The following is a 10,442-nucleotide window of genomic DNA, read 5'->3' as shown; positions in this document are numbered from 1 at the left end:
AGCAAACAATATGAGATTACCAATCAGAACCATAACTGGCAGCCATCCGCTACGATGCAAGTCAGCTAACGCCCAATGTAGTGCTCTTGCTTAAGCCAGTATGGGATTGTGAATTTTTGGTTTAGTTCTGACAACTTTTGTTCGCCACAAAAGACGAACGCCCCGGTAGTCAAAGGCTGCATATGCCAAGAAAATGTCATTTTTTAAATTACCCGCATCTGTGTAAAGTTTGTAATATTTTTGCTTTCTCTCTAGAGGTGACCATCTTGTAAATCTAACTTTGGATGTCCGATCTAAAAAAAAAACGAAGAAGAAATTCGTAAAAAGTAGATATCTCTAATTATGAAGAAAGAGGATATCCAATTCATAACATGACAATATAACGAAACAGTACAATTATATAGGTGCACATTAGTCAAATTTGAGATCTCATTTGCCTGGATTTGAGATCTCATACCGATATATAAATTTCAAGTTTATAAAGCATAGCAAAGGTTATGTGTATAGATATTCAAGAACATTAATCAACTTATGCATCAATTCATCTGCAGGAATCGAATAATTCGTATCGACATGGGCATAAGATATTTTTAAAGCACCAAGGCAAAATTAAGAATTCAATTAAAATTCTCTCTTTCACTAATTAAAAAAGACAGATTATGGGCAAACTTACTCAAATATCTCTCCGCCAATCATACCTGGTTTGTTGTCGTGGAAATATCGAAAATGATTTCTCTTGGCACGCTCTTCTTGTTCATTGCAGTAAAAGAAAAAAAAAAAAAGAAATTATACCCAGTTATCTCATATCAAAATAATAAAAATGTAAAATAGTACCGAATTAATTTGTCTAAAACAAAAAAAAAAAAAAAAAAAAAAAAAAAAAAAAAAAAAAAAAAAACAAATTATATACCCATATTAATCCAACTCAACAGCTTTTGTGTCGGTCCATCTTGTTTTGTCAAGAGATACTTGTCCCATCCGTGCGAAGTGTGAGATGTCCTATACAAGTAAGCACTAAAGTGCCCAAACATTTTGGCCCAAGTTCTTCGACACAGCTCAGGATCCAAATTTGTGTCATCAATATCCATTTGTTTCCTTTTGGCCCATTCAATCAGAGAGTTGACCAACACGTTGGCCTGTCGAGCATCCCATTTGACTTGCATTTGCATCTAATGCTTATGAATAATAAACTTGATTTCGCTAATAATGTATTCTAATTCTTTATCTGGGGATGATTGATTCTGATCTGGTTAGGCTTATCAAACAATATTAGGTTATCAATCAAAACCATAACTGGTAGCAATCAGCCACGATGCAAGTTAGCTAAAGCCCAATGCAGTGCTCTTGCCTCACCAAGTACAAGATTGTGAATTTTGCTTCAGTTCTGAGAACTTTTGTTCGCCGCAAAAGATTTACTCCATGGAAGTCAAAGGGTGCATATGCTAAGAAAATGTCATTTTTTAAATTTAAATTCATAAAAAGTAGATATATCTAATTATGAAGAAAGAGGAGATCCAATTCATAACACTCCAATATAACAAACTAGTGCAATTATATAGGTGCACATTAGTTGAATTTCACATCTCATTTGCCTGGATTTGAGATATCAAACCAATATATAAATTTCAAGTTAGCAAAGCATATCGGAGGATATGTGTATAGATACTCAAGAACATCAACCAACCTATGCATCAATTCATCTGCAGGAATCGGATAATTGGTGTCGAAATGGTCATAAAATATTTTCACTGCACTAAGACAAAATTACCAATTCAATTAAACTTCTCTCTTTATATAAATAAAAAAGATAGATTATAGGAAAACTTCATCGAATATCTCTTTGCCAATCACACCCGGTTAGTTATCGTAGAAATCTCGAAAATGATTTCTCTTGGAATGCTCTGCTTGTTCATTACTGTTTAAAGAAATAAAAGAAAAAGAAAGAAAAGAACAAGACAAAAAATAATAAATTATACTCAGTTATCTCATATCAAAATAATAAAAATGCAAAATAGTAACGAATTAATTTATCTGGTGAAAAAAAAAAATTGTAAACCCATATTAATTCAACTCAATAGCTTTTGTGTCAGTCCATCTTGTTATCATGTTTTGACAAGAGATACTTGTCCCGTTCGTGTGAAGTGTGAGATGTCCTATACAAGTACGCCCTGAAGTGCCCAAACATTTTGGCCCAAGTTCTTCGACATAGGACATGATCCAAATCTGTGCCATTAATATCCTTTTATTTCCTTTTGGCCCTTTCAATCAGAGAGTTGACCAAAACGTTGGCCTGTCGAGCGTCCCATTTGACTTGTTTTTTCATCTAATGCTTACGAATAATAAACTTGCATTCGCTAATAATGTATTCTAATTCTTTATCTGTGGATAATTGATTCTTATCTTGTTAAGCTTATCAAACAATATGGGGTTATCAATCAGAACCATAACGAAATAGTACAATTATATAAGTGCACATTAGTCGAATTTGAGATCTCATTTGCCTGGATTTGAGATCTCATACCGATATATAAATTTCGAGTTTATAAAGCATATCAAAGGGTATGTGTATAGATATTCAAGAACATCAATCAACTTATGCATCAATTCATCTGCAGGAATCGAATAATTCGTGCCAACATGGGCATAAGATATTTTCAAAGCACCAAGACAAAATTAAGAATTCAATTAAAATTCCCTCTTTCACTAATTAAAAAAAGACAGATTATGGGCAAACTTACTCAAATATCTCTATGCCAATCACACCCGGTTTGTTGCCGTAGAAATTTCGAAAATGATTTCTCTTGTTATGCTCTCCTTGCTCATTACTGTAAAAAAAATTATACCCACTTATCTCATATCAAAATAATAAAAATGCAAAATAGTACATAATTAATTTGTCTGAGAAAAAAAAAAAAAACAAATTGTATACCCATATTAATCCAACTCAACAGCTTTTGTGTCGGTCCATCTTGTTTTGACAAGAGATACATGTCTCGTTCGTGTGAAGTGTGAGTCATATACAAGTAAGCCCTGAAGTGCCCAAACATTTCGGCCCAAGTTCTTGTACATAGCTCAAGATCCAAAACTATGACATCAATATCCTTTTGTTTCCTTTTGGCCCTTTCAATCAAAGAGTTGACCAAAACGTTGGCTTGTCGAGCGTCCCATTCGATTTCCTTTTAAATTACCCGCATCTGTGTAAAGTTTAGAATATTTTTGTTTCCTCTCTAGAGGTGAACATGTTGCAAATCTAACTCTAAATGTCCGATCTGAAAAAAGAAGAAGAAGAAATTCATAAAACGTAGGTATCTCTAATTATGAAGAAAGAGGAGATCTCATTCATAACATTCCAATATAATAAAATTGTACAATTATATAGGTGCACATTAGTCGAATTTGAGATCTCATTTGCTTGGATTTGAGATCTCATACCGATATATAAATTTCAAGTTAATAAAGCATATTCGAGAATGCATGTATACATACTCAAGAACATCGATCAACCTATGCATCAATTCATCTACAGGAACCGGATAATTGGTGTCGAAAGGGTCATAAGATATTTTCACTGCAGCAAGACAAAATTAACAATTCAATTAAACCTCTCTCTTTCACTAATTAAAAGAGAAACATTATGGGCAAACTTCATGAATATCTCTCTACCAATCGCAACCGGTTTGTCGTCGACGTAGAAATCTCGAAAATGATTTCTCTAGGAACACTCTCCTTGTTCATTGCTGTTAAGAAAGAAAAAAGAAAAAAAGGAGAAGAAAAGAACAAGAACAAGAAAAAAATAATAAATTATGATCAGTTATCTCATATAAAAAGAATAAAAATTAAAAATAGTACCGAATTAATTTATCTGAAAAAAAAAAAAGGAAACAAATTGTAAACCCTTATTAATCCAACTCAACAGCTTTTGTGTCGGCTCAACTTGTTTTGACACGAGATACTTGTACCGTCGTGTGAAGTGTGAGATGTCCTATACAAGTAAGCACTGAAGTGACCAAACATTTCGGCCTTGGTTCTTTGACACAGCTCAGGATCCAAATCTGTGTCATCAATATCATTTTGTTTCCTTTTCGCACTTTCAACCAAAAAGTTGACCAACACATTGGCCTGTTGAGCGTCCCATTCGACTTGCTTTTGCATCTAATGCTTACGAATAACAAGTTTCTATTTGAGGAATATTGATTTTGATTCTGATTTTGGTTAAGCTTATCAAACAATATGAGGTTATCAATCAGAACCATAACTGGGAGTCATCTGCTACGATGCAAGTCAGCCAAAGCCAAATGCATTGCTCTTGCCTCAACCAATACGGGATTGTGAATTTTTGCTTCAATTCTGACAACTTTTGCTCGCCGCAAAAAATTGTACGCGTCAGTAGTCAAAGAATGCATATACCAAGAAAATGTCATTTTTGAAATTACCCGCATCTGTGTAAAGTTTAGAATATTTTTGTTTCCTCTTTAGAGGTGACAATCTTGTAAATCTAACTATAGATGTTCGATTTGAAAAAAGAAGAAGAAATTCATAAAAAGTAGATATCTCTAATTATGAAGAAAGATGATATCCAATTCATAACATTCCAATATAACGAAATAGTACAATTATATAGGTGCACATTAGTCGAATTTGTGATTTCATTTGGCTGGATTTGAGATCTCATACCGATATATAAATTTCAAGTTAATAAAGCATATCGGAGGATATGTGTATAGATACTCAAGAACATCAATCAACCTATGCATCAATTCTTCTGCAGGAATTGGATAATTGGTGTCGAAATGGTCATAAGATATTTTCATTTCACTAAGACAAAATTAACATATCAATTAAACTTCTCTCTTTCACTAATTAAAAAAGATAGATTATGGGCAAACTTCATCGAATATTTCTCTGCCAATCGCACCAGGTTTGTCGTCGTAGAAATCTTGAAAATGATTTCTCTTGGAACGCTCTGCTTGTTCATTGCTGAATAAATAAATAAATAAATAAATAATTAAACTTCTAATTATGAAGAAAGATGAGATCCAATTCATAACATTCCAATATAATGAAATATTACAATTATATAGGTGCACATTAGTCGAATTTGAGATCTCATATCGATATATAAATTTCAAGTTAATAAAGCATATCGGAGGGTGAGGGACAGGTTTGAACTGGGCTGGTTGAATGTTTAGGCGAATTACGCAATTGCTTAAGGCCCCAAATAGAAACTATATAATTAAGTTTCATTTTATATTTTTTTCAAAAAAAAAATTAAGGCCCCGATTATGACAAAAAAGTTAGTCAATGCTTTTTAGTTAATGCCCCAATTATGATAAAAATAATTACAGAGAATGGAATCAAAAGATATTGAGACTTTAGAGGAAAATAAAGAGAAATGAAAAGTCAGATTAATGGCACCCCTAAAGCAATAACTAAACACATAATTTCACTTGAACTTAAAACTAACATTGTCTAAGTTTGTTTATTAAAATAATTTTTAAATAAAATAAAGTTTATTTTAAACTAATGTCGCCTATAGGTGAAGAGGGTGAAAGCTCGATGAAGGCCGCAACATTAAGGTCTGACCTAAATTGAGCAAAGGTGGCACAATGTTTTTACAGGACTGCCACGACACTTGCCATACATGCACATTATGAGCCTAGATTCCTTAGGTGCGTTTGGGATTGTGATTTTGAAGGAATAACATGCGTTTAAAAAAATAAATACAAATCGACGGGTGTTTGGGATTGCGGTTTAAAAAATGCATGTTGTAAAAATATGAAAAATTCTGCGATTCATGGTAGCAGGCTAGGGGATACTTATTGTTATCCAAACACTTAGTTGATAGAAAAAAAACATTTTTTAACAAATTTTACCAAATGCTAAGTGTGATTTTAAAATTTGCATTTTAATATGAAAGATTTGAGAGTGAATAGGTTGATTAACTTAATCAAACCTATGTGTTTGTATTGTATATCTAGATGAGTTACACAAGAGAGTTCATGTTGAACTACACTACTGTACGTTTGAAAATAAATACCTATCTAACAGAATGTATGAGAACAGATTTACAAGAGATAAACATAAGCATCCCATCCTTTCTCTAAGTTTGAGTTTGAATCTTCATTATTTGATAAGCCAGTATCTTTTGGTATGTTGTTATTGACCGTATATCCTGGTAGAGTCATGTTTGATGAAAACTTGGATGTAGAGGAGGAGTCTTTAGGATGAGGTTCACTAACAGTCCGCCGCAAGCTGATGGGAGGAGAAGCAACCAGAAGCTTGGACTTTAGAATGTTGAACCGAGATGATGAAAGGCCTTTTGTAAAAATGTTGGCTATTTGGTCGAGCGTGGAAATGAATTTCACTGAGATATCACCATTGATGACCTTCTCTCTGACAAAGTGATAGTCGACTTCTATATGTTTTGTTCTAGTATGATACATAGGATTTGAAGCCAAGGCCAATGCACTTACATTATCACACCAGAGAATTGGAGCATAAGGTAGAGGTATTGTCAAGTCTTTGAAGAGCATCCGTAACGAGTAAAGTTCGACAGTTGCAATGGCCATGGAATGGTATTCCGCCTATGTACTAGAGTGGGAGACAACCGCTTGCTTCTTAGCTGACCATGAGATGAGACAATTTAATAGAAAAACACAAAAGCCAGAGGTTGATCTACGGTCATCAGGGCTGCCAGCCCAATCAGAATCACAGAAGGCTTGTAGTTGGAGAGGACCTTTGGAGTAGAAGAGTCCATGTGAGGGTGTTGCTTTGAGATACCGTAGGACTCTTTTAGCTGCAGTCTAGTGGACAGTAGATGGATGGTGCATATGCTGGCAGAGTTGGTTTACTGAGAAAGCTATCTCAGGTCTTGTGAGAGTGTAGTACTGCAAAGCCCCAACTACATGACGATATTTAGAAGGATCCGACAGAACCTCACCATCAAACTTCGATAGTTTAGCACCCGAGGAACATGGGGACTTGGCTGGTTTAGCACCAAGCATCTGGACCCTGTGTAATAAATCATAGATATACTTAGTTTGGCAGAGGTGAAGTCCATCCGAAGAAAATGTAGCTTGAACACCTAAAAAGAAAAGCAGTGGTCCCAAATCTTTGAGAGGAAATTGCACTTGCAGCTTTGTGATGATTGCAGAAATAGCCTTGCTGTGAGTACCAATAATGATAATGTTGTCTACATATATAAGGATGAAAATTTTGATATCATCATGTACAAAAATAAACAAAAATGTGTCAACCAATGAAGCTATAAAACCAAGATTGAGGAGGGCAGTAGAAAGGCATGTGAACCATGCTCTAGGTGCTTGCTTGAGGCCATAAATGGCCTTATGCAATTTACAAACAAAGTCTGGTTGATCTTGGTCTTGATAGCCTTGAGGTTGTTCCATGAACACTTCTTCCAGCAAGCTGCCATGTAGGAATGCATTGGAGATGTCCAGTTGTCGAATCTCCCAATTTAATTGGATAGCAAGGGCCAGGACAATTCGGATGGTTGCAGTTTTGATTATAGGACTAAAAGTTTCAATGTAATCAAGGCCACACTTTTGATCAAATCACTTAGCAACTAAGCGAGCTTTGAATCTTTCTATGGAGCCATCAGCATGCTGTTTTATCTTGTACACCCATTTATTCCGAATGGCATTTTGATGTAAGGGATGAGGACATAAAGTCCAGGTATAGTATTTAAACTAGGTATAGCGAGAGAAATCATCTACAAAGATGATATAGTATTTACAACCACTTAATGAGGAGACTGGAGATGTCCAAAGATTGGTATGGATAAGTTCTAATGGTGGAAGAGTAATATGAGTAGAAGAGGAAAAGGGTAATGCCTTGCCTTTACCAAGTTGATAGGAATCACAAAAAAAAACTTTTTATTTGATAATTCACCACTTAGAATAGGTAAATGATGATTTTTGATAACATTAGACACTGTTACAAAAGAAGAGTGTCATAATCTAAAGTGCCACACAGAGGGTGTGGTCTTTAAACCTAAGAAAGCAGTAAGACAATAGTTGAGTTTGAAGAGAGACTTCTGAAACTACAAGGGATACAAGCCGTTTTCACTCCTGCCTTCCAGTAGAATCACCCACGTCTGATTGTCCTTAACATAAAAATGAGAGTCTGTTAGAATAAAGAAACAAGCATTATCTTTGCAGAATTTTTGAATAGAAAGTAAGTTGGTAGAAGCAGTAGGACAATGTAAAATGTCTTTGAGTTTAAATGGAGGTGTGGAATAGGGAGAAGTAGTAGATAGAATAGTAGATGAACCAGTATTTTCAATCACAAGGCCTTCTCCATTCCCCACATCTATTGAATCAGGACCTTGGAAAGGCTGCTGAATTTACAGATTCTCAATGTCATTGGTAATGTAGGCATTAGCCCCACTATCAGAAAACCATTGTGGATCCTCAAGAGTTGTATTGTGCTGAGCAACCATTGCAGCCAGTTGTGGTGGATGGTGACGCCCCTGATAGGCATAGTCCATCCTGTGGAAATAGTCCAGGGCTTGATGACTTGTTTTCCCACATATTTGGTAAAGTGGATGGCTAGGAAATGGGCCGAAGGGAGGACCAGAATTGCCACTGAAAGGAGGACCAGAATTTGCAGCAGGTCGAGGTGAGAAGCTTCGTTGTGGCCTTGGATTGGGAGACATTCCCATAGGTGGTCTACCATGGAATCGAGGAGAATACCTCTGTGGATAATGAGGTCTGAATGGTCTGGGGCCAGAGTGATAGCCAGAGGAGCTAGAGGGATATCCAAAGGGAGGGTCTGCTGGTTTCTGTGCAGTGAGAGCAAAGGTGCTGGTAGCTGCTGGGGCAGTTTGTTGATTCAACAGCAGTTCATGGTTTAACAGCTCATCACGAAAATCTGCAAAGGTCATGGGAGCTTTTTGTGTGGAAATCATGATAACAGTAACAAAAGAATTAAATGAGGGATTTAAACCACTCATAACATAGGATAATAGATCCTCATCGGTGACTGGTTGGCCTATAGCAGCAAGTTGATTGGCATAAGACTTAGCCAATTGAAGATAAACAGAACAGGTTTTGGAACCTTAATGCAATCCATAAACTGTGGACAACACAGATTCAGAGAGATTGAGGTTGATCCAACTCAAAATGAATTGGTCAATCTTGACCCAGATAGAGTATGCTGGGTTAATCTTGCTTTCATCAATTGTAGTTTGAAATGTAGCCACTGTATTGATTTCAATGCTTGAATGTTACATTGGGATGTTTATCCTTATATACACATTTGAGGTTATACAGGAAAGGAAAGAATTTGACAATTGCAATGCACATAATCATTGAGTGATTGAGTGTTGGTGTGATGTTACATATCACATTTATGTCCACCTTTTGTCCCTCCATAATTGACGTAACTCTTAAAATCACCATTGGATCAAAATTCAATAGTAGTTTATCATAAATTCAATGGCGATTTTAAGAGTTATATCAATTATGAGGGCACAAAAGATGGACATAAGGGTAATATGTAGCATTACTCTTCCAGCAGTGTGGTTGTGAACTTGCCGAGTCATGCTACATATCACCCTTATATCCACATTTTGTTCCCCCATAATCGATGTGGCTCTTAAAATCACCATTAGATCAAAATTCAATAGTAGTCTATTATAAATTCACCACATCAATTATGGAAGAACAAAAGGGAGACACAATAATGATATGTAGCATTACTTGAATTTGCCATGCAGGGAGGATTGCATTAAGAAGTGATTGTTACACTCACACTCCACAACTTCGGCACTCACACCAGACACAAGGAAGTGGGACCCAGTGTGTGGGTCCCACTTCCTTGTGTCTAGTGTGAGTGTTAGAGTTGTACAATGTGAGTGTAATAATCATTTTCCGATTGCATTAGGAACATTTCCCTTAATAGACTTGGAGTAGTGCGCAAGGTTAGTCGATTCATCCAGACAGTCATTGCAACAACATTTCATTACAGAAAGCTACTAGCAAACAACAGCCTTAAAAGAGACTCCATACTTCGGTCAGGTATAATTTATCCTTTTCCAAAGAGATTTATAAGCAACGGTTATGACAAGAAGTTGGTATTAGAGAGATTGTATGGGAAGTTGATCCAACAACACATTAACTACAGCTAATTCTTTGTCCGTCCTTCTAAAATTTTTCAACTTTAATTTTTTGTAGTAATATTTTCCTTTCAGAAAATTAAATTTCTTTACATTGGCGCAAAAAGGATAAAAAAAAAAATGCAATGTTTTGTGTGATGTCTTTATCTGAAAAATGCAAATTGGATCTCCTATTTCTTCATAATTTGAGTACAATAATTATTATTTATTATTTATTTCTTTTCAGAACGTCCTTCCAAAGTTAAATTTGTAAGATGGTCACCTCCATCGTGGCATACATCTTTTATGGCGTGCAAAAGCTTTAAAA

Source organism: Alnus glutinosa, chromosome 14 (assembly GCF_958979055.1).
Source record: "Alnus glutinosa chromosome 14, dhAlnGlut1.1, whole genome shotgun sequence".
Lineage (NCBI taxonomy): Eukaryota > Viridiplantae > Streptophyta > Magnoliopsida > Fagales > Betulaceae > Alnus > Alnus glutinosa.
Note: the sequence above shows the minus strand (reverse complement) of the source record.